The sequence below is a fragment of the Talpa occidentalis genome, unplaced genomic scaffold (assembly GCF_014898055.3).
Source record: "Talpa occidentalis isolate TD23 unplaced genomic scaffold, MPIMG_talOcc4v2.1 talOcc4.16, whole genome shotgun sequence".
In the NCBI taxonomy this organism is placed as follows: Eukaryota; Metazoa; Chordata; class Mammalia; order Eulipotyphla; family Talpidae; genus Talpa; species Talpa occidentalis.
The window spans coordinates 66,482,075-66,487,869 of record NW_023601653.1 but is presented as its reverse complement, the minus strand read 5'-3'; positions in this window follow the sequence as shown (position 1 = coordinate 66,487,869).

Below are 5,795 nucleotides of genomic sequence, written 5' to 3'. Positions count from 1 at the left end.
GGGGAAAATTTAGTGTCTTTTAACCAATGGTTGCTTATGTATCACCATTCAAAATATGTAAAACAAATGCAGGTCACCCTGGCGTCACTCTTTAAACTGTTGGGGAGCCTCTCATCATATCAGATCCAGGGCATCCTATGCCTTTTCTTCCCCATTCAATATCTTCAGAACTATGAGCAGCCTGACATTTATCAGAACAGGAACTTTATTACAATTTAAGAAGGGCATACTTTCAGCAAGTATTGTTTTAACACTGATGACATGTTACATGAAAGACTATAGGACCCAACAAACTCATTTTACTTCTGAATCTGATACCTACTAGCTTTGATATCTTGAATAAACCGTATTATTAATGAATGCTAACTTTTCTCTGCTTCATACTGGGAATCATTCCTCTTGTGATATTTCTTGAGAAAATAAAAATTACTCTCTGCTGTGAAGACCAAACCAAAACTTAGTGTATGTTGATCTTCTCTTATTCCAGATCTCCATATTTCTATGCCAAAATAGAAAGAAAGAAAGAAAGAAGGAAGGAAAGATCTGGTTAATCCACATTATACTAAGATGGATCTCAGGAAAGGGAAAAAATAAGGATAATTCACAGAGGAATGCATTTTAGCATTACTTGGAGCTTTCAATGATTTGTCTTCATTTTCAAATGTTTCGCTGGCAAAGTGATTATATTAGCAAGCCAAAAAATGTTTTGGATTTCCTCCTTCTAGTTCTTGCTTTTAAGAACCTATGTATTTTTCCTAGAAGTCATCACTCTACCTCCCTTTTCCTACAGCTTTTCAGACCACTCTGTGGAGGTGGATTTCTGGGATCTTAGGAGTAATGTGCTTTTTGTTGATGGCTGCTTTGGGAATTGTGTTGAAAAACTGTAAGTTTTGCTTGACAAATCTATAAAAAATTCAAAACTTTGATGAGAAGATTTAATAATAAGTGTTTTATTCATGAATATACAATATTTTAATATTTGCAAACTTGTATCTAAAAGTTTCTAATCATTTTTATAGATTTTGATCTACCAAGTAGTGAGCCAACAGTTTCTCCAGGAACCACCATTGAATTCCAGGAAGGTAGGTTCCATAATTTGTAAACCTTGGGATTGGTAGAGGATGAAATAGATAATTTCCTGTTTTGCTCACACAAACTCATTAAGGAATATTCTAATCTAGTTATGCAAGTTGACCTACGAACTGTAAGATAGTATCATTTCATTGTTCTCCAATATAAGAATAATATTACATTGAATACATTATTTATATATTGATATTAAAATGTAAAATTAACACTAGCCTGTAATGACCTAATTTTTCCTGCATAATTGTTCACATTTAAGTAAAAAAATCAAAACTAAGTTGCAGTACTTCTCCCAGCTAATCCTAATTAATTTGCAGTTTGCTCATAAACTATTAATTTCTATCTCTTTACCTTGTTTATCTTCTGTGACTCAGAATTCAGTGCCTCATGTCTTAAACTCTTTATTTATCCACTGAAAAGCCAGCTCAAAATTCACTTTTGAAGTATTTTATCCAAATGTTTTCCATGTTTTAGCATTTTCTGTGACCATATCTCATTTCATGTTTATGTTTTTGCCCTTCCATTTTTTCCTGCTCGTTGGAATAAGATTGGCATAAAACATCGTGTATATTTAGGCTCACAAATTGTTAATTTGATAAACATTGTGATATGATGATACCATATTATCAGCTAACACCTCTATTATATCCCATAATTACCATTTCTTTTTGTGTTGAAAAAATTAAGATCTACTCTTTATTGCAAATTATAAGTATATATTAGACTAATATTACCTGCTTTCACAATGCTGCAAATTAGATACTTATAATTTATTCATGTTCTAACTGGAAGTTTATACCCTTTGATTCATCTTCTAATTTCATATCCCACTGATCCCCTCATTGTAGTCACGTTAGCACCACTCATTTGGCTACAATTTGAGTCCCTACCATGTGTCATGACTTTTGTCACTGAGGATGGTAAATATTCAGACACTACAGTGTAAACTGTAACATGAGACTTCAAACTAATTGTTTTTGGTATCTTCCTTTATAAAATAAAATACCCAGCACACATATCAGAATTCTTCTGACATACAAAATTCTTTATTTTCCAGGAAATATGCTACAACACTTTGTTCCTTTAAAGATCTCTAGGATCTAATTTATTCTTAGATCTATTTACTCCAGAGTACAGAAAAAAGAACACGTTCAACAGAAAAAATGTTTAGCTGTATCTAGAATATTTCAACTTTATACTCAGATTTTCAAAAATTTTGTGGAAAAAATGAATAGATTACAAATAATTTTTCAACGAGTAAAGAGCACTGAAATATGATCTCCACTCTCAACGGCTATGTGTTATTTTTCTTTTAGACTCTGGATACAGTTCTTGCCAAGAAAGATGGATTGGCTATAAGTGCACCTGTTACTTTATTTCCCGTGAATTGAAAACTTGGGAAGAAAGTAGAGATTTCTGTGATTATCATAATTCTACTCTGCTTCGCATGCACAACAGAGATGAATTGGCATGTATTTAATTCTGGCCTTATATGTTTTTTGGTCTGGGAAAATGCACCATCTCAATGAACTGAATAATTTGATTCAAAACTTTAATCAGATAGTATTGGATATTTATTTTTTTAACTGATGATTTACTAATATTCTACAACTTGAAACAACTGTTATAAAATCTCTATGAAATTTGTCAATGATTTGTGTTGTTAGATGAGACTTCAAGGCAAATGTCAAGTAAAATACAAAAACTATTTTAGAGAAAATTTAAAGATATTATAGGTTAATTTTATTTAAGAACACAACTAAATATTTATAATTTTGATCTTTGATAATTTATTTTGTAATTCTGAATATTTTGGCATCATTTTGGGATGTGGAATGAATATGAAATATATGATCAAAAACATATCTAATTCTTAAGAAAAAGTGAAACCTTTTTCTCATCCCATGCAGTATCTATGCTGAACATAGGTTGAGAAAATTATAATCACAAAATTTATTCCCAAGACACTGATACAGAATCAAATTTGAATGTTCTCCTTATGAAGAAAGTGTTTTTTGAAAATGCTAAACTCCATTTGTAATGATTTTTATTCTGTCTAATGTGGGATTTTATGATATTTTTTTCCATAAGCAGATGGGGCTAGTATATGAGGCTATATAAGACTTGTGACTACCTCCTAAACCAAACATTAATGCTTTCAGTTTGTGTGATTGAAAGGCTAAATCTGATGCTGGACACTTACTTTTAAAAAAATATGTTACCCCAGAGTAGATTTAATTAGGTCAGTTTGTTTTTTTCTGTTTCTAAGCAGAACTTTATGAAGTTCAGTGGAAACTTTTACTGGATTGGAGTCACCTACAGTGAAGAGCACTATAACTGGGTATGGGAGGATGGCTCTAAAATCTCCCCGGATCTGTAAGTTGCTGCCAGTCTAGAGATTCTCTGTTTTTTATTTGTTTGTTTGTTTTTAAAGATTTTTTTATTTATTTATACAAGCACTGGGTACAATCAGAAGCACGGGTGGGTGAGAGAATTCACCAGAGACAGAGTGGGGAGCAGAGCAAGCAGACTGACGAACGAAGTGCACTGCTGAGGGGAGCAGCGGGCGCGGGAGGAGAGGTCTGTGCGCCATGTGGGACCCTCACTGGCAGCCAGGAATCGAACCGGCGCTGCAGAGGCTGAGGGCAGCTTTGCAACCCAGCGCTCAACCGCTGCGCCACCGGGGAGGCCTGAGATTCTCTGTTCTTTATCAGTTTATGCTTATCTCACCACTGATGTAGCCAAGATATTCTTCCCAGTCTATGCGCATGCGGAAAAACTAGGTTCAACAGAATAACAATCTTAGCTGCATCTGAAAATATAAGTTATGCTCAAGTGACATGACGTTTGTGTAATTGTGACCATAGTAGAGCTTGTGACACTGGGTATTTTTTTTCTTTAATGGGTGTATGTGTGTGTGCAGATGTGACATTCTCAGAGACTGTCCAGAGGAAACATTATAGCCATGATTTTCTTTATTTTGCTGGATCCAATATTCTCAGCTTCCTATTACAAATTTTCAGTTATTATTTTCTGAATTTTTTTATTTTCTTAAAGATTTATTTTTTATGCATACAAGAGCTGGAGTACAGGCCAGAGGTACGGGGTGGTGAGAGGATTCATCAGAGACAGATGTGGGAACAGAACAGACAGACTGACTGAAATACACTGCTGAGGGGAGCTGCAGGTGAGACAGGAGAGGTCTGCTGCACCATGTGGGTTCCTCCCTTGCCACTGGGGATGGAACTTGCTGCAGAGGCTGAGATTACTTCATAGTGCTGTGCTTAACCCCTTGCGCCACCAGGGAGGCACTTTTCTGTATATTTTTAGTTTTTTAAAATCTCATTTTCATAAACATGGAATTTTGAGCATCAATCAAATTGTATGCCCTAACTTCTTTTCCTAGACTAGTTTAGTTAATATAATATATGCAAAATTGAAGAAAAGTATATCATATATCAAATCCACTAAAACAAAGACAAAATAATCAGTCTTTGTGTTATTAGCTATTGAGACAATAACCTAGGTTTCATAGTTTACTCTGAAATCATGAAAATTGTCACTATTGAATAAAAACCACATATCAACTCAATATGTATTGCATCATCCATATGCTTTGAAAAGTTCTGTCATTTAATAAAAACGACATCCCCCCAAATTCTCATTTCTTTTCCAAATGTTAACATTTTTCTTTTTAATTGCAGGTTGTTAATATCTCAAACTGCAGAACCAAGGTATTGCATAGCATACAGGCCAAGTGGCACTACTTTTAAAGATCGCTGCACAGAGAAAAACCATTATATCTGTAAACGACAACTGATTTAGGTAGAAGTGAGCAGAAGGAGTGGGAAATGGAGGTCCCCCAAGAATGGTAGCTTTACCTCTCATATTATTACAATTGTCTGCTTCTAGAATATGGAAAATATTTCAAATTGTGTCTGATCATGTGATTTGAAAATATTTCAAAAATATTTTTAAAATTGATGAATTTGTGCACCTACCTAAAATGATAAAACATCAAAATAAAGATTGTAATGAAAATTTTGATAAATACGTGTTTAACATTGAATTTGATACATATTATGTATGTATTTTTGTACATTTTCACTGCAGAAATTTAAATAAAATAAACACTTTCTGCAAACACTATATGTCAACATCATTTTAGTTTTTGTATGGAATACTAAATTGGAAAGTTCCATTTTCTGCTCATGTTTCTCAAATCAGTTCTTTCTTATATCTGTATATTAACATACTTACATTTTGACAATTTTCTATTATGGGTCTTGGTGTAAGGCCTCTTGCATTTAGCTAGCTAGGTGTTCTATTAGTTTCATGGAATCGTGCAGTTAACTATTTCACCAATGTGTTAGAAAAACTGAAAGGACAAATACCCTGTGAATGATGTCCTGCATGAACTACAACTTCTGATATTTTTTACAAACTCCACCCTCTTCTCCAGGCAATGAGATTGCAGAAGTTTAGGATTACAATTCCCAGCATTCCATCAATATATTTCCTGATCTGGTCCATTGAGAACTATGGGCAGAGTTTAATAACCATGCTTAACTCCAAACTTGAACAAATGGTGCTCTAGCTCTTGCCTTTCCAAGTTCAACTTGAACCCTGCCGCCTCATATCAAACAGTGTTGCTTATAGTAAGTGTTCAGCAATTTGTCTCTCTGTCTCTCTCTTTCCTCTTCCCATTG